The following is a 24,960-nucleotide window of genomic DNA, read 5'->3' as shown; positions in this document are numbered from 1 at the left end:
CCTGACCCCACAATGACCAACCTTTCCTGGTGGTATGGTAGTAATTGTTTTACCTTTTAAATATCCTGGCTAATTCTGATAAATTTTTCAATAGGTATCATATTTCTGAAATTATATCTGCTAAGCAATAACATGGGATGTGACCAAATATTATATAGCAAACTGAGGTTAAGGTAACAATATAGTAAATCATTACTCACCATAGGAAGATGTGACATTTGTGTAATAATAATGTAGAATGTTACAATAGGAGACCTCAGGGTAACGACAATGCATGAAGTTCATATAAAATGAACTGACAGAGTAATGGAAGCATAAACTGTTACACAATATAGTATGAGCTCAGGTTCAGGTACAATAACTTAGAACTTTATATGCCATTATAAGAGCTTGTGGTTAGATGGGGGAGACAGATCTGTTGTGATGCAGATGGAAGAGCTTTTAAATCAGTAATTTTGCAATTGTAGACGTGAAAAGGTTGCATTGCATCTTGTCTTCCAGGGAGCAGTAAGATAGGATAGCTTGTGTATAATTAGTGTAAGCACTTCTTATCTTACAAATACAGCCATGGAGTCAGTTTTAAGAATCAGTTGCATTGCAACATAGCCAGATCTTACTTCCCCTGAAATGAGATGCCTTTTATAGCACCTTTATGGCCTGGAATAAGCCATCCTGTAAGACAAGTTGATTTTCGGCACATGTATAACAATACTGTCTTGAACTACATCTCCCAAGCAATGTTCAACTGCATTTCTGAAAAATAGTTATTAAGGAATGTTTTAGTAATGGTTTTTATATAAGTAAAATCTTCCATATGTTTTCTAAGAGTTATATCAAAGGTTAGAAAAATAATATTCCTGGGTACCGGTGTGAATTCCTTAACCTATCAGAATGTTCATGTCACATGTGTAAATGATTTTTGATTCTTGCTCCTAGAGAGTTTCAGACAAGTGGGTGGCAAATTACATCACTAATGACACCCACAGAAAGATATTTAGAGGAAACAAAGTAAGCATACAAAAACTTTCTGAGTGACTGCAGCCATTCTATTAATATTACACTCCTTGAACACATAACCTCCACAAAAGCTTTGAAAGCTGAGGTGTATGCTATTGTAGTACAGCTGCAAAAGTTAGAAAATTCATTTTATTTCAAGAAAATTCAAAGCATACTTTGAGAAATTGGCAGAAATTTTACAGATAAACAAAACAGTTGTGATTGTGACTAGATAGAAACACACTAGATCCTGAACAGTCTTGATAGGATAGATGTGGAGAGAATGGTTTCTCTAATGAGACAATCTAAAATTAAGTTAAAGTATCAGGTGCTCCCCATTAAAACTGAGGTGAGGGGAAACTTCTTTTCTCTCACAGAGCTGAAGACTTATAAACCTCTGGGCGAGAAGATAGCGCAAGGAGATAGTCCTTGAATATCTTTAAAGTAGAAGTAGATAGATTTTTGATGAATAAAGAATGAAAGGTTATCAGGAGTAGGCAGGAATCTGGATTTAGGGTTACAACCAGTTCAGCTGTAATTTTGATGAATGGTGGAGAAGGCTTATGTCTGTTCACATGTGAGTGAATTACAATGCAGTAAAAGGGGGTGGATAGTTTTTATTAGTAGTGACAAATTGGCTGCAGATATTTGATAGTCTGTTTTATTCTCTATTTAATGTTGTTTTCCATTTGCACAGGTTTTAGCACCAGCATCTGCTCATGTGCTGTAGCTCATGCTTGTGCTCCACGAGGGGACCAAATGCACGATATGTTCTTTATCTTCAGCTAGGCAACCCACCTGCCTTATTATCACTATGAAATTAGTTTTATATCTGAATAAGCTTTACAAGTTTCAATCTATATCCAAGCAATTTGCTTGCTTTGTGTCTGCTGCAGATTGTACAGGTAAAGTGTAGTTTACATAAATCATTAAAAAATCTATATAATTGATTTATGATTCATTTACTGTTGGGTTAAAAGGCAGGATGGGAAACAGTGATTTATTCACCTGTACATTTTACAACTCCTTTCTCTATCACATTTGATTTTTCAGAAATTAATTCCCTTTGGAATCTCTCAGTAGGAAAGACATTTTCTGCACTGCTCTATCATTTAAGGCATTCGGATGAATTCAATGAATTGCTGCTGGGATCAATTAGGCCAGCTGTTTCCTAATAAATAAAGAATACCTTTCCCCTCTGTATCCATAAAAAGCAGCTGATCAAATTGAAATGTCTGCTACAGATGTACTGTGAATGCACAAATATGCCCAGCCAAGAATCTGCAAAGTCCTTGAAGCACAGGCAGCTTAAGCAGAACCGATCCACTTAGTAACTTTCCCCACCTCACATAGCTCATTTACCAATTAGCTGTGCAAGGTACCAGTCGTAGAATTCTGGAGTGTTTTAGATGGTAATCTACGCTCCGCCTCTGCTTCTAGGAAACACCCAGCCTGCAGCTTTCAACTGGGTGCAAACAGAGTACAGTGACTAATCCAGGCGTGTTTCAACAGATGGTTAGAGCTGGCCTAATTCAGTCACTGCAGTTGAATGAGGTTGAGAGGAGAAGCTACTGAGAGCCCTTTTCGGAGCTGTGTGGTCTCTGCGCTTCCTGGCATTGTTAAGGGGATCCTTTTTGAGAAGCCCGTGTCCCAGAAATGAGAGAAAGCTGACTGATAAAGGTAGTGTGATCTGCTGCAGTTTCATGCTTTACTTTGTGAGCCTGTGCTCCGTATCAGTGCTGTGTTTTAAGCTAGTCATATTTACAGTAAGCTTATGCTATTCTGCAAGTAAGATAGTGTCATGTTGAGAAAATAATAATTTTGTAATGAATGTTTTAGTTAGTTGCAATACATCCTGTTTGGAGCCTATGTTCCTACTCTCATGTAATGTTTTACCACTGCTGCTTTACCCCATAGCCAGCTGAATATAGTTGTCTGTAACCTGAGTTTATGATAGTAACCAAGATGAATGAATTGAATGAGTAAAGCTTATATACTGCTTTTATTATAAATTGTGATTCTGTATGAATAGTATCTTTATGTTGGCAGTGAATTGGTAATTTATAGATTTAAATTCAGGGATTAAGGTCTGGGTTTACTTATAAAGCAGTTATAGTTCTGGGTAGCCAGAAAACCTCACTTGCTTTGTCTTCTATATTCATTTTGTAAGTCTTTTTTTAAAATTAAGTTTCCCATATTAAAAGATCAAGGAATGCAAGTGATCAATTCTTGTGACTTGAGCAACAATGTTAACCTTTCTAAACCTCTATGAACCTGCCATTCTTTCAGCCTGTTGTACGGGAATATATTTTTGAACTCTGTAATACCTATACATACCCAACTTAACGCTAGATGCTGCTGGATGTGTCTGATTTTGCATACTGATCTTAAAGAGCATCATTTTCTTTAGTTTATTGCAAAAGCATATTTAAGGTTAGCTCTTCATCAATAGTAGTTGTTTATTTAAATTTAATTTTTAAGTAAGCTTGAGCGTTCATGCAAAAGGAGTAATGTTTACATTATGAATTACTAATATTTGATCACAAAATCGTGCTTCTGCCCTCGAATGGTTTGTAGACAATGCTATTCAGCTTGGGCATGTTTTTTTTTAAAAAAAATCTACCTCTTGCCTAAGAGGAGGAAGAATTATGACCATTTGCCATAATCAATATGCCTATGTATATTAAAATCGATAATTGGTTTATCTTCTGATTGCCATAGTATCAGCAGGCTTTATAGGTGCATTAGATAATCAAATAAACTTTAGCATAAATATCCTGAGTTGTAAATATACAAAATAAATGGTAACCGCACTGAGGCCATCTACAAGATGTAAAAACATGCAAAGGAAAAGATTCAAGTTTGGTTTGGTGTATTTTCTCTATAATAGCTTTGAGTAAGTTATTTCACCATTTTTGACAATTGTAAACTCCATTGATTATTTCTGCTTTGCAAACAATTTATAATCTCTTGAATTTTTTTCACACTGTGGAAGTACAAGGTCTGACTTCTAACTTGAATGCCAGTGTCCCAAGGTACAGATCACATCTCTCAGAATGCCTGTGATTGTGTTGGGAATTGGTCTGGTTTTGTTTAATAACTAAGCTGCCATTGATCTATGGACTGAATCCAATCTGAGTACAGTGCCAGAAACACTCAACAGTTTTTTTATTCATTTAATGCACAAAGATCTCCATATATAACCAAACTATATTTAGAAAATGTATTTTTTCCATTTATTATTTATCCATGTGTGTAGACTGGATTTATGCTGAGATTTGCACACAAATTGTGTCTGTATTGATTTAAGATGCACTCGAGCCATACTTGAATAAAAGAAGATGATTAGTTTCCTCTTTAATACATACAGGCCTATTATACGTGCAGATTAGCTCCAGGTGAACCACCAGTGTAATATGAAGTCATTGTGGTTGTAAAGAATCCTGAATTATTTCAAAATACCTTAGAGGGAAATTGAGACAGACCATAGCCATTAGCCATCCTTCTGGTTGGTTTGATCAAGGTATTTATCCATGTTTTCTTTTGGAAGATGGACCTTTTACCTGGTGGGAGATCCTCTGTCTTCTGTGTATGTCATATCAATGGCTCTAATGGTAGTCAGGTTGTGCACAGAATTGATTTAAATATTAATGAGGCAATTTGAATAGTGCATGATTTGCACAAAGCCAAAATTAGAATTCAATGCACATTGGGGATTGACTGATATATCCCCAAATGTGTCCCTGAATAAAAAGGAGTTTAGCCATTGTGTTAAATGAAAGGAAAATGCAGTGTGATATTGGTGCTGCATTCTGATTTTTTTTTTCTCTCCTTTGTCTGCCTATTCAAATATGGAAACTAATTTCTGTGTAGTGTGTCCTTTTACCAGAAATATTTTCTATCCTTTATCAGTGTGAATTTTCTGGAGCCAGATGAGCCACTAGAGGGAGTCATTTGTTACAATACAATACAGTGTTGGGCTAGGATGAGGTTAGCCCGTGGAAGATGTACCTACTTACAACCAGCCGCAGTGATAATACCATCGTTCAGGCTGTTCAAGTGAAGGTTTTGATCTGAATACAGTTTACTGTACAACTACCTGGATTGTAACCTTTTTGGGATTCTGATTTATGGCCCGAACAAAACTTGCCCTTTTGAGATCTCTACTGTATCTTAAATTAACAACCTTCTGCGTGTAAAAGTCATAGCTTCCCAATATACCCATTTTAAAAATAAGGGACTTACTGCCTGAAACATGAAGTTACTTCACTTAATACGGTAGGCCTTGCAAAAATATTACCGGGATTTTCATTAGTGTGATGGAAAAGCCACTGTCATGTTGTTCTGAGGCTCTTATTGCTTTTTTATGGATTTTGATGAGTAATCTAGGTTGAAATGATTAAAAACAAGTTCGCAAAAGATGAAGTAAAATAATTTTGCCAGATAATAATTTCTATGATAATTGTGTATCAGTTGGTTTGAACATAAAACCAGAAAATCACCAATGTAGCTGCTGATGATTTGAGTTAAATAATGAAACAAAAATCCTTACCACCTTCGGGAAAGCTTGGTGCACAATTCATTGTGGTGCCCTGCTTAGGACTTGGTCTCTCGCTTTCTTTCATTCAAGATTTGACTCTGTACCTTTTATACATGGAACAAGGACAATCTGGAAACAGTCAGTTTATGGGCCCTATAGCTGAACGACCAGAGGACATTCTGAGCAATAGGCAAGTGCAATACCTTTTGATTCATTCACAGGATGAGGCATTGCTCGCTAGGCCAGCATTTGTTGCCTATCCCTAATTGCTCACAGGGCAGTTAAGAGTCAACCACATTACTGTATGTGTGGAGTTACATGTAGGGCATACCAGGTAAAGATGGTAGTTTCCCTCCTTGAATGTTAAATGAGTTTTTCACAACAATCATCAATGGGTTATGGTCATTATTAGTCTCAAAATTCTGGTTGTTTTTTATTGAACTCAGTCCTCCATATCTGAAATAATGTAAGTGAGCTGGCAACATGGATAGGTACCTGCGACTTCTATGTTGTGGCCATTTCAGAGGCATGGATAGAGCTGGGTGAGGAATGGATGTTGCAGGTTCCAGGGTTTAGATCTTTCATTAAGAACAGGCAAAGTGATAAAAGAGAGGGAGGCGTGGCCTTGTTAGTCAAGGATAGTATATAATGGTGGCTGGAAGAACTTTTGACGAGGACTCATCTACTGAGGTAAGGTGGGATGAGGTTAGAAACAGGAGAGGAGAGGTCACACTGCTTGGAGTTTTTTATAGGCCTCCGCAGAGTTCCAAGGAGGTGGAAGAGAGGATTAGCAACATTATTCTGGGCAGGAGTGAAAGGAACAGGGTGGTCATTATGGGGGACTTTAACCTCCCCAACATTGACTGGAATTGCTATAACTCTAGTATGTTGGATGGATCAGTTTTTGTCCAATGTGTACAGGAGGGTTTCCTGACACAGGATGTTGAAGGGCCGACAAGAGGGGTGGCCACGCTGGATCTGGTGCTTGGTAATGAATTAGTTGTAGATGAGCACTTTGGAGAGAGTGACCATAATTCAGTTATGTTTAGTTTAGCAATAGAAAGGGATCGGAACATGCCACAGATCAAGAGTTACTGATGGAGCAAGGGCAATTAGGATACATAGAATGGGGTAGCAAAATGCGGGGGATGCAGAAGATGGAAATGTGGAGCTGGCTGAAGGAAAAGATATTGCGTGTCCTTGATAGGTATATCCCTGTCAGGCAGGGAGGAAGTGATAAGGTAAGGGAACCGAGGTTTACATCTCTTGCATCTCTTGTTAAGCAGAAGAAGGAGGCTTAGATGTTGGTGAGGCAAGATGGTTCGGATAAAGTGAGGGAGAGTTACAGATCAGCTCGGAAAGATTTGAAGAGAGAGTTAAGAGCAAAGAGAGGACAGATAGCAAATAAAGGAGAAGCCTAAAGCTTTCTATACATATGTGAGGAATAAGAGTAGGAATAGGACCAGTCAAAGACAGAAGTGGGAAGTTGAAGGTCGACCCTGTGGAGATTGGAGAGGTGCTAAACGAACATTTCTCATCGGTTTTAACTCAGGAAAAGGATAATATTGTAGAGGAGAAGAATGAGGTACGAGATATTAGACCAGAAAGGATTGTGGTTAGTTACGAACAAGTATTATCAATCCTAGAAGGGGTGAAAGTAGACAAGTCCCCTGGACTGGATGGGATCTATCAGAGGATTCTCTGGAAAGCTAGGGAGGAGATAGTGAGCCTTTTGGCTTTGATATTTGAGTCATCATTGTCTATAGGTTTAGTACCAGAGGACTGGAGAATTGCAAATGTGTCCTTGTTCAAGAAGGGCAGTAGAGATGACTCAGGTAATTATAGACCAGTGAGCCTTGCTTCTGTTGTAGGAAAAGTTTTGGAAAGGATTATAAGAGATGAGATTTATAATCTAGCAAGCAACAGTTTGATTTCAGATAGTCAACATGGTTTTGTCAAGGGCAGGTCATGTCTCTCAAACCTCATTGAGCTTTTTGAGAAGGTAACCAAGCATGTAGATGAGGGTAGGGCAGCTGACGTGGTATGCATGGACTTCAGTAAAGCCTTTGATAAGGTTCCACATGGAAGGCTGTTGGAGAAAATGCAGAGGCATGTGATTAAGGGTAATTTAGCAGTTTGGATTAGAAACTGGCTTTCTGAAAGAAAGCAGCGAGTGGTGGTTGTTGGAAAATATTCAGCCTGGAGTCCGGTTACTAGTGGTGTGGCATAAGAATCGGTTTTGGGACCACTGCTGTTTGTCATTTTTCTAAATGACTTAGATGCAAGCATTGGTGGATGGATTAGTAAATTTGCAGATGACACTAAAGTCGATGGAGTAGTGGACAGTTTGGAAGAATGTTACAGATTGCAAGGGGACTTAGATAAACTGCAGAATTGGGCTGAGAGATGGCAAATGGAGTTCAATGCAGCTAAATGTGACGTGATACGCTTTGGGAAGAATAACATGAAGGCAAAGTACTGGGTCAATGGAAAGATTCTTGGTAGTATGGCTGTGCAGAGAGATCTTGGAGTCTATGTACATAGATTCCTGAAAGTTGCCACCCAGATTGATAGCGCTGTTAGGAAGGCATATGGTGTGTTAGGTTTCATTGGTAGAGGGATTGAGTTCCAGAGCCGCAATATCATGCTGCAACTATACAAAACACTAGTGCAGCCACACTTAGAATATTGTGTACAGTTCTGGTCGCCATATTTCAGGAAGGATGTAGAAGCATTGGAAAAGGTGCAGAAGAGATTTACCAAGATGTTGCCTGGTATGGAGGGAAGGTCTTATGAGGAAAGGCTGAGAGACTTGGGTCTATTCTCATTGCAAAGAAGAAGGCTAAGAGGGGATTTGATAGAGACATACAAGATGATCAGAGGATTAGATCGCATAGACAGTGAAAGTCTTTTTTTTTCCCCTAGGATGATGTCAGCTTGTACAAGGGGGCATAACTACAAATTGAGGGGTGATAGATTAGATTAGATTAGATTACTTACAGTGTGGAAACAGGCCCTTCGGTCCAACAAGTCCACACCGCCCCGCCGAAGCGTAACCCACCCATACCCCTACATCTACATTTACCCCTTACCTAACACTACGGGCAATTTAGCATGGCCAATTCACCTGACCTGCACATCTTTGGAGTGTGGGAGGAAACCGGAGCACCCGGAGGAAACCCACGCAGACACGGGGAGAACGTGCAAACTCCACACAGTCAGTCGCCTGAGGCGGGAATTGAACCCGGGTCTCAGGCGCTGTGAGGCAGCAGTGCTAACGGTTTAAGACAAATGTCAAAGCCAGGTTCTTTACACAGCGTGGTGAGAGCATGAATGCCCTACCTGCCAGAGTAGTTAACTCAGCCACATTAGGGAGATTTAAACAATCCTTGGATAAGCACATGGATAATTTTGAGATAGTGTAGTTGAGAATAGTTCATGGGTTGGCGTAACATCGAGGGCCGAAAGGCCTGTTCTATGCTGTATTGTTCTATGTTCTATATGCTGCGGCAAGATTTGAAACTAGGTCCCCAAAATATTACCTGGATCTCTAGATTAACAGTCTAGCGATTTAAAACCACAAGGTTATTGCCTCCCCATCGACCTGGTAGGTTGAAAGTGACAAGGAGAAGTGTGAATCAAGTTGTGGGAGACGTACCTTCCTCGCAAATGTACTGCAGCTCTGTGAAGAAAAATTCTTTTGGTGATGGCAGAAATTGGTGTGATATCATTCGACTTTAGCAAGGCTTTTGATCTCTGTTTCTAAAATATTCAGCCCAAAAAGAACAGGAGCCAGGTTTCTGAGCAGGTTTGAAAATTGGCCAAATCTCAAAAAGTGGTGGTTATGAATGGAATTTTGTTGAATGATAAGTGAGGTCATTGGCAGAGGGCCACAAGACCTGTACTGGGGCCATTGCTGTTTTCTTTGTAAATAAGAAATTTGAAACTTTTTGGACAGAAACAAACTTGTCTAAGTTTTAAAGATGTGCCAGTCTGGGGGTGGTGGTGGTGGGGGGAATTGGAAACAGTGAAAAGACAAACAAGAATGTTGAAGAGATGAACTCGGGTGCAGTAAAAGGTATTCCTGACTGAATTATTCTTTTTAATATTTCACAGGATAAGAGTGCTAACAACTAGGTCTGCACTTATTGCCCTGGGAAAGATGATGATGAACTGCCTTGTTGAATCACAGCAGTCAATGGAAGTGGGGTGGACGTACACTTTCAGTGATGGTAGAGAGAGTGTTCCAAGATTTTGATAGAGTCGCAATAAATGAATAGCAATAAAGTTATATATCAAGGCTGAGATGGGAAGATTTGTTTCAGGATGGAATCAACAACGATGAGGTAAAAGCCAGGGAAGTGGCACAGGAGATAATGAACTCACATCTATGTTCTATATGCTGTGATAGAATGGTGCTGCAGACTTGATGGGCTGAATGGCCTATTTCTGCTCCTATATTTTATAGTCCTACAGTTCCACATCTGCATGGCATTTGGGTTGGCAGAAACTACAAAATGTTGAGAAATACAAAACAGACATTTGCTACTACTGGATAAGTTTATCAACATTAATAGTCCATTAATGCAATAGCAATAAAGATTGCTAGCTGGATCCGAAGGTGAATAACCACCAATATAGACCACATGTTCCAGGAACAAGTGGCAGCTTTGGGTATGGTCCTGCCTGAGGTGCTGTGTACAATTCTGGTCACAACGTCAGTAAATATTTTCAAACATTTTTGGAGCTATTAGTGAAGCTAAAACATAAGACATCATAAGCTTTTAGTTGAGAATGCTTACTTTTTGGGAAATGAATGCTCAGGAACCACTTCACATATTCCTATAGCAATCTTAAAAATAAATTGTCGGGAAATAGTAAGCCTGGGATTACCACAAATTCCAAACCAGAATTCAGACAGATGCTTGGAGAAACGTTTATCCCTAATCTTAATTATAATTATATTCTGAAAGCAGTGATTGTCCAGATCTCTGCAGTGACATAACTTTTACATGAATTTTAACTTCTGGTTAAAAGCTGAAAGGATGACAAAATTAATCTTTTGTTCTTTGCGGTAATAAAGGAAGCGCAATAACAAATGTTTTTGTAGGTGGCTTAACTACAGGACTAAAATCTTCCCTTCAATTTTAAAACAAATGATAAGCCCACTTGACAGATGTATTTTTACTGTCCTTTAACTAGTTCAATTTTCCTGGACTTGGTACAAGGTGATTCTTAACTCCTGGCCTGGTGACTTTAACCCCAGAATTTTAAAACAAATTGAGGCTTTTTTGCTAGCAGTTAGTACATGTAGGCAAATTTCCCAGCCTCATTAGTTGGGTATGTTCTGTGAAGCTCCTACCCTCATGTGCTGTGCAGTGAACTATGGAGACTGTTGACCTCCAGCTGCTCCCTTTCTCTTGGATCCTGGCAGAATAACCTTGTCTGTGACGTCTCCCACATGAGACCCCATCTCACTTGAAGTCCATCCCATGGTAATATAATTCACATGGTATCTGTATCCAGTAGAAATCTAGCTTTGAGACTCAACTTGTGGAAGTAAATGGGCAGTTTAAAGCACATCTGTTTACAAAACCATATTCTCAACACTTTGACACTGTAGGCTCACTGTCCACATACGGACAGACATGCTGTTGCCAATGTTTCCAAGTATAACAGTCATGCAAGTGAAATACTTTATGATTTCTAATAATCAAACAGGTTTTATAGTCAAAAAGTTACATGACTCCATCAAAGGACAGTCCAGAATGCAACAATCTGTGTAAAGTTGCCACTCACTCACTCACAAAGGAATGACTAGTGCTGAGTTTAACCAGAGGGTCACCATGCCTCAGGCAGGAGGGAAGGTTGAGAAAGCATGATCAATCTTGGTAGTCTAGGCTGGTATGGGAATTGAACCCATGCTATTGGTGTCACTGCTCGCAAGCCAGCCTTCAACCAACTGGACTAACCAACCTCCAACAATCTATAAACCTAGTAATTGTGACATGTGTTCTCAAACTGCAGTCTACATTAGTGTAAGATCAACAGATCTCCATTTCAAATATCAATTTCCCAGAGAACCTATTGATCTTCTGCCAAATTTACAAAGATATGGGGAAAATCTCTGTGGCAGTTACAGACATGTAAGCTTTCTAAGAGAAAATGTAATTGAATTTTCAAGTTTGCAGTCTGACTGTCATGCTGTGATTTCTGCAATATCTTTCCTATGGCTATAATGTTAAATATTAATCAACAAAGCAGGCAGTACTCCACTTTTGTATCAGTGAAATCAGATAATCTTTAAGTTATGCTCAAATCTTATGTGAATTTCAAAAGAAATAAACTACTTTTGTACGGCCAGAAGGTGATAAGATCAGGTCTCATGAACAGTAGATGCCATTGAAAACGGGAAGTCTTGCTGTCAGTACAGTGGTTGTGTAACTTTCTATATGGGTTTCCTCTTTACTCAAATCATGGCACTTAAACAATTTCACTTCATGATACCTTAAACAACTTCAGTTCAAACAGTTGCTCCCTGCTGTACTCTTTTTTTTTTTAAATGTGGCATGTCAGTGCTTTGGGTTTTTTGAATGCAATGAAATGGAGATTATTGCAGACATTCATCATGTATAGATAAAGGTGACAAAAAAGCCTTCCAGGTCAAAATATCAATTTAACTTATTGTAACTGTGATATCTCAATTATTGATGGTTTAAAAATTATTTCTGTATGCAATCTGGACATCATTTGTTTTCCATTTACTAGCCTTGAACTGATTAATTCCTAGGCCATTTTGGAGGGCAATTAAGAGGCAACCAAATGGATGTGTGTCTGGAATCACAAGTAGGTTCGAACAGGTAAGGTGACCGATTGCCTTCCCTAAAGGACATTTGTGAACCAGATGGCTTTTTACATCAATTGTCAATGGTTACATGGCCAACATTAGACTGGCTTTTAATTTCAAACATTATTGAATTCTGATTTTTACCTTCTGTCACTGAACTATTGAACATGTCACTTTGGAAATGTTGTTAAAGTTAAACCACAAAAGTTTTCACCTTTACCTAATGAGCCATATGATGTCATTTTGAAAACGACCAAAAGAATTCTCTGGAGTTCTGCGATGCGGCTGTATGCAAAGTATTTTTGCATTTTCTACATTACAACAATGCTAAAATTATTTTGTTAACTTCAGCAGATCTCAAAGCACTTTAAAAGCTATGTAAGGTACTATATAGATGCAAATATTTTTTGACACCGCTTATTTCACTCTTCAGATGGGAGGTTCTTATAAACAGTCCACAACTTTACGAAATACTGAAGTGGTCATAAGCTATTGTTCAAGATTTCAGTTGTGGTTGAGTGTACCAAATCAAATTACAACTCAAGCCTGATGTTCAGTTTTATTTAAAAATGCTAGTAAATTGATGGGATTTAATTCTCAGATTATACATTTCAGAAGTAAGATGACGACCTTGCACAGAGGCCTGAAATGTTTTGCTTATAGTACTATATACAACCCGGTCTCCATCCCATAAAAGACATTGGTGCACTGGAAAATGTACAAAAATAAAACTTGTGACCTGTAGGATTATCATGGGGTGGGGGAGAAAATGGAACAGATTGAACCTGCTTTTCCTTTAGAAAAATTAGTGAAGATTTGATGAAGTCTTTTGAAACTATGAATGGGTTGAGGTGGTGTGCAATCTTTCCCTGGCCTTGGGGAAAACCCAATCTGGAAACTGTTGTAGTATGAGCTGTTTTTAAAAAAAAAAGTCTGGCCCACAACATTGTGCCATCGGGTTTGCAGTATACTTTTGGAAATTACATTGGAGTTCATAAGGAATATAGTATGAAGGTGGACCAATTGAAAGGTCACCTGTTGTTTCGGACCACAGCTCACATCCATATTTAAAAGTCCCCTCAGCCTCAGCCCTCATTTTTCTCATCTCCCCTATGACTGTCTCTATCCCTACCAGGTAACCCCCTTAGCCACGCAGACAACGTGCACCCAATCCTTGAGTTGAATTCAGTTCTATCAAACTTTTTTTTTCATGTAAAAATAGACACTTTATCATAGAATAAAAAGCTTCCATATCATTGATATAAGGGGAAAAATATTTTGTCATGTGAAGTGGTAGGGTGTGGTGGGAGGGGGAGGGGAGGTGTTGGAATACTTTGCAAGCAAACAGATTTCAAGTATTGCATCAACAATCCAGAAATGATACCAAAGGGATGATCTATTGATACATATTGAAACTGAATGGAAGTTGCAATGTAATATCACTTAAGACTCAATTAGGAGAAAGTGAGGACTGCAGATGCTGGAGGTCAGAGCTGAAAAATGTGTTGCTGGAAAAGCACAGCAGGTCAGGCAGCATCAAAGGACCAGGAGAATCGAAGTTTCGGGCATAAGCCTTTCTTCAGGAGTGAGGAAGGTGTGGAGGAGATCCCCTCAGACGTGGTTGACGATGCTATCCACTGCATCTCCTCTACTTCCCACTCCTCTGTCCTTGAACCCCTCCCCTTCAATCGCCATCAGGACACAATCCCACTGGTCCTCACCTACTACCCCACCAACCTCCAGATACATCATATCATCCTTTGTCATTTCCGCCACCTCCAAACAGACCCCACTACCAAGGATATATTTCCCTCCCCTCCCCCATCAGCGTTCCGGAAAGACCACTCCCTCCACGACTCCCTCGTTGGGTCTACACCCCCCACTAACCCAACCTCCACTCCCGGCACCTTCCCCTGAAACCGCAAGAAATGCAAAACTTGCACCCACACCTTCCCCCAACCCCCCTCACTTCCCTCAGGGCCCCAAGGGATCCTTCCATATCCGTCACAAATTCACCTGCACCACCACGCACATCATTTACTGCATCCGCTGCACCCGATGTGGCCTCCTATACATTGGGGAGACAGGCCACCTACTTATGGAACGTTTCAGAGTACACCCGCACCAACCAACCCAACCGCCCCATGGCTGAACACTTTAACTCCCCCTCCCACTCCACCAATGAAATGCAGGTCCTTGGCCGCCTCCATCGCCTGACCATGGCAACACAACGCCTGGAGGAAGAGCACCTCATCTTCCGCCTAGGAACCCTCCAACCACAAGGGATGAATGCAGATTTCTCCAGCTTTCTCATTTCCCCTCCCCCCACCTTTTCTCAGTTCCAACCCTCTGACTCAGCACCACCTTCCTAACCTGCAATCTTCTTCCTGACCTCTCCATCCCCACCCCCTCTCCGGCCTATCACCCTCACCTTAACCTCCTTCCACCTATCGTGCTCCCAACGCCCCTCCCCCAAGTCCCTCCTCCCTACCTTTTATCTTAGCCTTATTGGCACACCCTCATTCCTGAAGAAGGGCTTATGCCCGAAATGTCGATTCTCCTGCTCCTTTGTTGCTGCCTGACCTGCACTTTTCCAGCAACACATTTTTCACTTAAAACTCAGCCAAGTATTCAGAATTTCAGTTGACTGAATGATAGACTACTCTCAGAAAGAAAGAAAGAACAGAATGTGCTCATTGAAATGCACAGTACATGTTGCTCATTGTACGAGATCAAGTTGTTAGAGCCATAAAAATCACAGCACAACAGATGTTGCCATGGGATGACAGAATTTTTTTTTAAACCTTTTTTTAAACATTTTTCACTGCATTATGATGTCTTTTCCATTGGAAAAGTACTATTATTCAAATGGTAGAGTGAAAGAAACTGTTTAAGGATCAATTTACCTTCCACAAACAAGTCATTATAATGAATCACTTAAAAATAGTTACAATTGTATCACCCAGTAGCGGCATTTGTAGATATGGAACCATTTTACACTTTTAGCATGTTCTGGAGTACCCAGCAAGCTTTCTATTTTATTGGGCTTATGGACCTTAAGCCATTATTTTCAAGAAGAATTCTGATTTTCATCTCCCATGTCAAACAAGAAACCAAACTTCAGGCAGGATGGGTGTGTTGCACATAAGGCATTGCTGACCCACTCAACAAACAGGAAAATGACGCAGGGTTGGAAATCTCAAGAAAAGTCTGATTTCCTCCTCGAGGTGTATCACTCAGTTCAGGATAGCTGAGGGTGGGCAATAAATGCTGACCTGACCAGTGATGTCCATGTCCCATGAAATAATTCTTTATGACTTTGCAGTGCAGCATGGGAGGATGAAGTGGAGCTTGCTTTCCTCCAATGACCTGACTGTTGAAATCCTTGAGCTCAAGCTGTTAGAGGAGCAGTTTCAATTTGCAGATGGGAGGCTCTGGGTCATACAACTGACTTAAACAGTGTGCAATGAGCTAATGGACAACATATATTAGAAGTTGGGAATGATTATTTAAGTGCCTGATCAGTGGCACAGAGGGACATTTCTGAAGAGGGACATGAAGCTACTGGTCTTAGCTCTTCTCTCACTCCCTTCGTCCACCCCCCAACCCACCCCCACCACCTCTGCCTCAAATACCCAGTAGCTTAGGGATTTGGATTATCCCATCTGGAACCATAATTGGGATCTGGTCATAACCAAAGTGGGGCAAGGTAGATGGGGTAAGTGAGTAGAAGGTTAAATCTCCCTCTAAACCTGGGGAAAATAAAGTAAACTTTATCTGGCATTTGTTGCCTTGACTGTTTTGTGTCCTTCAGTGTGAACCAGCCAAGGTGTTTCATTTTAGTAATTTGCTGTGTACGTGGCTTTGCAAAGTGGATGATAGATGGATGACGCAAGGGATTTCGAACATCGCTCTCCTTTTTTTTTGGAGGGTGGAGTGATAGAGGTGAAGAGGATGAGTGTGCACTGTTTGGTGAGGGGCACTGTTGAGGTGTCAGTCAGACCATTCCTAGCTGCGTAGTATTAGTAAGATGACATGACCATGCACAAGCTTCATGTTGGGGCAGCCTCAGTCACAGAGCCTCTTAACCTGGATGATGAATGATGCCAGCATCCTGGAGTGGTATTCTCTACCATCGGCCTCTTCAACTGCCTTGACCCTTTTTATACAGCCCTTACATGATGGGTGGATTGGCTGGATGCATCTCTACATCATCTGTCTATTTCTTGTTCGCCATGTTTATCTCTGAAGGAGCCTGTATACTCAAGAATGGACACTTCCCATTTGCCTGCCTTCATCGATAAGGAGCTCATCTGCCTCCAATGCTCCAGAAAGACCTCCCGAGCAGAGCATGATGTGTGTCTGTTGTAATCACAACTGAGTCTGCCTTGCTCTGCTCCTCCACACTCAGGATGCATTGCTCACCCTATGCTCACTGTTTCAAGCTGGTTTGAGATCCAACCAAGGCATGGATGGTGTGGACCTATAATGTGCAGGTAAAGGTTTTGAGTCTCTTCCTGCCAAGGGGATTGACAAAAACAGTCCATGCAGTGACATTCTGTTGTCCTTCTGCTGGAAGCCCTTTGGGAAACACAAGAATGTGGTGATAAGAACTTGACCACTTGGGTGCATCTGCTCTACCAACCCTTCAGATGTTGGTATGAGCCATAGTATGTATTGTGCAGGAGCCTCTTCCATGCCATTCAGCAGAAGATATTGGTATGAAATGATACTGCTGCTCCCAGCTTCCCATTCCTGTAGTTTCCTCAACATCCAGTACTACCACTTCCATTTGATGTCAGATTGTTAGTGTGCCACACACCATCTGCCCACTTGATCCTCTTTGTGGGAGTTGTTTTTACTTTTCCTGCAGAATGAGGAGACATTGATATGAGTAGCCTGTTTCCCCCTCCTATTCCAGCATGACGTTAACATAATCAGTAATGCTCCATTTCTCAATTACAGTCTATACATGAAGGTGGCTCGGTCACTTGTTACAGAGGGTAATGTGCACTCGGTTTCTATGAGCTGAGTAGACTTCTTCCACCTTTTTGGTACTCCCCTTCCCAGACCACCTTATTAGGTCATGGATTATTTTTCCACACTGCATCCACACATTCTTGGTCACTCCTGTTCTGCTGGCCATCATCTCTTGGCATCTTCCTTCTGCTTAAAAACTGGGAACAATGTTGTTATACCTTTTCTGCAACTACCTCTGGTTAATACGCTAGAGAAGAAACTGAGCATGCCCCCTCTGAGCTCTTTCCTGTACCGTTTTCCCAATGAAGGGTGATCGCAATCAGGATGACCACTTGCTTTTTCATGGGTCCCCAGTTATTGGTCATGCTGCCATGGCACTCCCAGTGTTAATTGACTTTCGAAACCATCCACGTGCCACTAGGTTCTTCATTTTAAAGTTGAGCTGCATCACTAATGCCAGCACTGTCAGTGGGTCAGCATCCGGATATAATGCAGAGGTTGGATTCCTGACCCCTGGATTTAAAATGTGTGTGTCTGCTAATGTTTTTCTTTGGTGATACACAACAGGGCCTAGTTGATGCAGGGCCTACAATAAGCAACGTTCCTGTAGGTGTTGAGTAGGAAGGAGTATCACTTCAGAGATTTATGATCGTGCAGAGAAAACCTCTGCTCTGGTTATTTTCTTCATAACACAACACAGCTGTACAAAGTGAATGTAATCCCTTCAGATTTTGTCACTGAAGACTGGAAAATACTGCACAACACCAATGACAGCAATAAGCCACGAAATAGATCTGGGACTGAAGCTGCTGAAATGCTCCTAACGCAGAACAGATAGAAGCTGAGTTGAATGGCAAAAACCTGAATTCCCTTGATATTCAGAAATATTTTAAAAGGTACCAAAAAACCCTTCAATCACTTTTTAATATGAATATTATGATTCCCTCCTCAGACATTTTAGGTTTTGAGCTATGGTACACTTATAAACTGACTACAAAGCCACTGTCTATTTCTCTCCTTCATTAATGATTCACTTTTTAGCTATGCGTGATGCATTATTAATGCCCAATTTGAAACTTCCAGCACTGCCAATCAGTATTCTAGTTATTAACATGGCTAAATAAACCATGAGCGTTCACTTCTGCAAGGCCGCCCCTTTCCAACAAGCCTCTACTGTAAGCAGTAAATGCATAGCCTGAATGAATATTCATGATGAAATGAAGTAAGGGATTGTGTTAAATGCTGTCTGCAACCTCAGCAGTGTTATGAATGTCTCCTTGGTTTTCAAGTAAAAAACCCCAGAGAAGGAGCTAGACAGACAAGAAGCCTTTTTTGGAATTCCTTCTGGCTGCCCCAGCCTGTGTTCATTCACTGGCACTTTGCCCTAAGCTACTTTTGTGGAATAGGATTCTGAAGCTGAGCCAGTCATGTTGGTTAGTATTCCAGCAGGATGTGCTGATATTGGCAATAGGCGCATAATAAACTGACACACTTGTGGCATTGAAATCCCTTGTCACCCCTGGTGAGAGGGATGATGGGTGTATCTGATCCTGTGTTTGAAAGAATGGGGTTAAAGCTGCATTGACCTTTTATTGAGATTCTGTTTATGACCTTGTTAACCTTTGGCAATTGTCTAACTACGGGTGTCCTGGGAACCAGAGGTTTGTTTTCTCAAAGGTGGCAAAGCTTTAGAATTGTGCAACCAGTGTTTATTGTGTTAGTTGCATGTTACTTAATAGAAATTAGCTAACAAGCCCTAGGGGCTTATGGCTGGGCAAGATGTAAATGTCATTGATTATATATGCATTTTTAACAATATTTTATATATACAGTGTCATACTATCTCACACTTTATCTCATGCTCACTCAGTTGCTGATGATGTTAAGGCCATTTGCCAGAAAACACGGGATTATTATAAATGTCAATTATGACACAGCTGAAAATGGCCTAGGAATCTGCCTGAGCGAATGCATGAAATTTTGCAGCAGTGTCCTGCTGGAATTGGTTGGCTTTTAACAACCACCAGATATATCATCTTTTAGTGGCTAGAGCCATACTCTGGTACAAAGATTAGATTACTTACAGTGTGGAAACAGGCCCTTCAGCCCAACAAGTCCACACCGCCCCGCTGAAGCGCAACCCACCCATACCCCTACATTTACCCTGAGTTTTCTGCTAAATTTTCATTTCCCTTGGCTTTCGTTTTTACCAGGACTCTTCAGAGCTATTCATTCAGTGGTTGTCTTGTTTAATGGGAACAATCATTCCCTTCACTTCTGGAATTCTGTTCTTGATCCATATTTGGACCAAGAGATCTTTGTAAAAGAAGTAATCTTTTAACCCATTACTCAATCTAGTTTTGAGCATGAACATTGAATGAAATAAGGAGACTGCTCAGATTAAACACTAATGTTACAACTGTTATTTGTCTAATAAAGGCAATTTATCATTGTACCATATAATCATGGCAATATGAGCAGGGAATACACATTAGTCACTTTTATTTTGTATTTGTTTGTGGCATGCACATGTCACTGGCAGGGCCAGCTTTAATTTCCGTCCCTAGCTGCCTTTTGAATCACTGCAGTAGTATAGATATATCCACAATGCTGTTAAAGAGGGAGGTCCAGCATTTTGTACCAGTGACACTGAAAAATGGTGAAGTATTTCCAAGTCAGGATGTTGAGTGGCTTTAAAGGGAACTTGCAGATGGTGGTCTTTCCATGTATTTGCTCTAAGTTATATTGGTCATGGGTTTGGAAGATGCTGTCTAAGGAGTCTTAATGAAATTCCTCAGTACATTATGTGGCTGGTAAACACTACACATCTGTTAGAAGGACTGAATGTTTGTGGATGTGATGCCAATCAAGTGGTCTGCTTTGTTCTGGAAAATGTCAAGCTACTGGAATGTTATTGGGGCTGTGCTCACCCAGGCAAGTGGGGAGTATTCCATTGCCCTCCTGACTTGTGCCTTCTAGGTCATAGACAGGTTTTGAAGAATTAGGTGAATTACACGTTGGAGGATTCCTAGCATCTGACTTGCTCTTATAGTCTCGGTTTTGTATAGCTAGTCTGGTTCAGTTCTGGTCAGTCGTAACTCCCAGGTTGTTAATGGAGGTTTCAGCAATGGTAACACCATTGAATGTCAAGAGGTGATGGTTAGATGCTTTCTTGTTGGAAGCCATCATTGTCTGGCATTCCGTAGCTCTGTAGTATATCACCAACTTTTACAAATGCACCATAAGAAAGCATTCTATCTGGTTGCATCATGGCTTGGTGCAATAACTGCTGTGCCCAGATCTTAAACTACAGAAAGTTGTGAACACAACTTCCCATCCATGGATTCTGTCTATACTTGGTTCCGTGGAAAAGCTGCCAACATCCTTAGACCCCTCCCACTTCGGTAATACTCTCTTCCAACCTCTTCCATCAGGCAGAAGATACAAAAACTTAAACACACATGCCAACAGAATCAATAAGCGCTTCCATGTTGTTGTTCGACTGCTGAATGGACTTATCTAATGTTGTTCTTGCTTTTGTGCATCACCTGTATAGCTGTAACTCTGCTCTGTCTAAGTATCCTATGATGTGTATGTCCTTGTAAGTTATGATCCGCTGGTACTGTATGCCAAACCAAAATTTTCACAGTACGTGGGTACGTATGGCAATGATAAATCAAATATAGGGGTTTTAGATTAGATTAGATTACTTACAGTGTGGAAACAGGCCCTTCGGCCCAACAAGTCCACACCGCCCCGCCGAAGCGCAACCCACCCATACCCCCAACCTAACACTACGGGCAATTTAGCATGGCCAATTCACCTGACCTGCACATCTTTGGACTGTGGGGGGAAACCCACGCAGACACTGGGAGGACGTGCAAACTCCACACAGTTAGTCACCTGAGGCGGGAATTGAACCCGGGTCTCTGGCGCTGTGAGGCAGCAGTGCTAACCACTGTGCCACCGTGCCGGTCTATTTTATGATAGACTTAGGTAATGAGTTCCAGCTGGGCAGGTTGTTGTCTGTTACGAAGGGAACTTATGCTCAATGAGTTCCATGATTTATGCTTAGTAATTCCCCTTGGGCTGTTAGGGGAGTTACCACAGGCATGGATATTTCTTGCCACTCATTAGCCCAAGCCTGGATATTGTCCAAGTCTTGCTGAACATGTTTGAGTATCTGAGGAGTCACGAATGATGCTGAACAGTGCCGATCAGAGGGAGGTATTGACTTCTGGTTCCTGAAGCTGATGTGGAACTCTGAAGACTGCACAGTGGCAAGAAAAGTGAGAGGGATTGTAGGTGCTGAAGATTGTACAATTCATCAGCGAACATCCCCACTTCTGACCTTGTATTAAAGGGATGGTTATTGATGAAAACAGTTGGGTCTAGGACCCTACCATAAAGAGCTCCTTTGGAGAGGTCAGCCATCTCAGTTCCAGGACTTCCAACAGCCAAAACTATCTTCCATTTTTATTGTATCTTAATTTGCATCTGTTCTACATCTTTTAGCCAAATTAGCAATCCTTTTATCTTTTTGCACAGTACCTCTCTAACATCTGTTCCCCGTCCCCTATGTCAAAAGTATATTTAAAAACCATTTTAAAACTCCTTTTCAGTTCTAAAGTTCATTTCAGACTGTGTATTTCCACAGATGCTCCCAATATCTGTTGAGTTTTTCCAATATTTTCTGATCCTTTTGAGCCAGCAGAGAAGTTTTACACCTCCCCACCCCCAACCCCACTGTCAACACAGATTTCCCAATTTTGGGGCTCCTGGCTGCTACGTCCAGTCAAATGCTTGCTGTCAAAGGCTGTCACTCTGACCTTACCTCTGGAATTCAATGCTTTTGTCCATGTTTGAACCAAGGCTGTAATAAGGACAGGAGGTGAGTGGCCCTGACAGAACCCAAACTGGGAGCCACTGAGCAGATGCTGCCTAATAGCACTTTTGAAGACACCTTCCATCACTTTATTGATAATCTAGAATACACTGGGGCACTAACTTAGCTGGGTTGAATTTGTCGTTTTTGCTTACAGGACAAACCTGGGCAATTTTCCACATTCTGGTAGCTGCCAGTGTTATAACTGTGTGCTGAAAGAGCTTGGCTAGGGGTGCAACAAGTTTGGTATCTAAATGTGTGGGTCGTTTGGAAGCAAGGTCATCAGGATTACAACATTCAAGATGACAGCATATATAGTGTTTGCTCCACCCAGTACACTGTTCCATGTTTACAAGCAAAATGAATTTAATTGAATTGGCTGAATGCTGCCAATTTATCCCTGGAGGAGACCGGGAAAGATCTCTCTCCCTAGTAGCTGACTGTACTCTGATTTGAGTTCAGGAGTTCCAACTGCTGTATTTATCCACTTTCAGTGAAGATCATGACTTTTGGGCATTTCTTCTTTTGTACAGTGGACCTCAGTAAAATTTGGGCTTTTTAAATTTTGGAACCAGAATCTAATTTGCTATACTTTTGCTTATTTGTTTCTTGGAGTGCTTTGTATGGTAAGTAAAACAGATTCAATGGGAAATATCACATTTATTATGAAACAAAATACACTCTTTCCTGCAATTATGTGTACAGCAATATAGTTTGCTGATTACACAATCAGTCTTGTCCATCAACTACCTAAAAGGCAAAGCTAAAATGACACCCTTTTTAAGAGATTCTGAAATTTGTAATGTTACTATGGACAATCTCTTCTCATTCAGCAGATATTCCTTTTGGTGGATTACAAATAAAATGGATGGTACAAAGCTGGCTACTGGAATTATCTGCAGCCCTGTTCATGTCCAACTATGTCTAACTATGTTGAGAATTATGGATAAAGCGATGACTGACTGTCAAGCTTAGGATCATCTCTCTGAAAACTGCTCATTTGAATTTATGGCTTTGTCCTTTCTGTAGGTTTGTCCTTTTTCTAGTCCTTTTCAAAACTCTATTGGAAATTCGTGAAATCTGATATAGTTCATGGCATGGAAGGATTTTGTTTTGCATCATTCTGTTTCAGAACTCAAGTTACTAGTGATGGATGCTGAGATGGCATAGACCTTGGCATATGTATAACTCTAACAAAACATTTGGAGAGCAACATGAGCCATAACCACAGAATCGTTACAGCCAAAAGGAAGCCATTCAGTCTTTTTTCACATCTGCACCAGCTTTTTGAAATGAGCATTTCACTTAATGCCATTCTTCTGCCTTCTCCCTCTAACCCTGTACATTCTTCCTTTTTTAAAAAAAATCAGTTAATAGTCTGGTTTCCTTTCAAATGTTGTGATGCTTTTTTAGTTGCTCTTAACTTGTCCTGCTGGCTTCAGTGACTTATGTAGTGAGATACAGAGGTCTCTTTGCTCCTGTGCTAGAATTTTATCCTTCACCTTTTGCCTTGTATCACAGCATTCTTCCTAGAGAAATGAATTTACTTCGCACTTTTCTCTGCATTGAACTTCACCTTCCACTTGTCCACCCATTCAGCAAAGTTGACGAGCTTTTTGAAGTTCACACTCTGCAGCTTACAGTTTACCATTCTTCCACTCAGCATTGCCAGCAAACTTTTTGAAATTGTGTTAAGGTTTAGATCATTTAATGTTTGTGTAAAGATTTGTAGCTCTGGTGCCGTAGTTATGGATATGTTCATTGAGCTGGGAAGTTGATTTGCAGATGTTTCGTCCCTTGTCTAGGTGACCTCTTCAGTGCTTTGGAGCCTCCTGAGTGCCATGCTTCTAAGAATTCTCTGGCTGTCCTCTGTTGAGCTTGTCCTTTGATCATTGTGTTCTCTCCGTCAAATTTGTGGTCTCTGTCATCTGTGTGTATGTACATACAGATGACTGACCACAAAAGCGACTAGGACAACACAATAATCAAAGGCCAAGCTCAACAGAGGACAGCCAGAGAATTCTTTAGAAGCATGGCACTCAGCAATGGACTCCATCAACAAGTACACAGACCTTGACCCAGTATACTTGCCACTACAACGAACAACCAGAAGCGGCAGAAATGGAACCTAATACGTTCGAGAAGACAGTACAACAGTGCTTCACAGGAGGCTCCAAAGCACTGAAGATGGATGGGTATAGGAATAGGAAGGGTTTGGAGGGATATGGGCCAGGTGCTGGCAGGTGGGACTAAATTGGGTTGGGATAACTGGTCGGCATGGACAGGTTGGACCGAAGGGTCTGCTTCCATGCTGTACATCTCTATGACTATGACTATGACTCTATGTCACCTAGACAGGGAACGAAACGTCTGCAAATCAACTTCCCAGCTAGGCAAACATAGCCACAACCACGATAGATCATTAATGAGGAGAAACAAAGGTTTCCTCAACTGACCTTAGTGATGCTCCACTATAAGTCTTCCTCCAGCCAAAGAAACATTCAGCAATTTCTATTCTCACTTCTCTCCATATCCTGGGATATATTTAATCAATTCTTGCTGCCTTATCAACTCTAAGTACAAACATCCTATTCAATAGCAGCTTGGTCATATCTTGGAGTGTCCAAATTACCACTTCCTTTCATAAGGAAGATGATGCTATCAAGATAATTAATAAAGACAGGTACAAAATATTCATTAACTCAGCGATTT

General features: G+C 40.8%; 1 protein-coding gene across 1 annotated transcript in view; it reads left to right on the top strand.

Moving 5' to 3' along the window:
* The first annotated feature begins 2,405 nt into the window (after window positions 1-2,405).
* LOC140463021 (extracellular sulfatase Sulf-2-like) overlaps window positions 2,406-24,960 on the top strand; it is a 323,741-nt gene continuing 301,186 nt past the window's right edge. Inside the window, exon 1 of the mRNA XM_072556628.1 lies at window positions 2,406-2,676. The gene's annotated coding sequence lies outside the window, so the exon portion shown is untranslated. The remainder of the gene's footprint in view (window positions 2,677-24,960) is intronic.

The sequence above is a fragment of the Chiloscyllium punctatum genome, chromosome 37 (genome assembly GCF_047496795.1).
Source record: "Chiloscyllium punctatum isolate Juve2018m chromosome 37, sChiPun1.3, whole genome shotgun sequence".
Lineage (NCBI taxonomy): Eukaryota > Metazoa > Chordata > Chondrichthyes > Orectolobiformes > Hemiscylliidae > Chiloscyllium > Chiloscyllium punctatum.
This window is presented reverse-complemented; position numbering and strand designations above follow the sequence as displayed.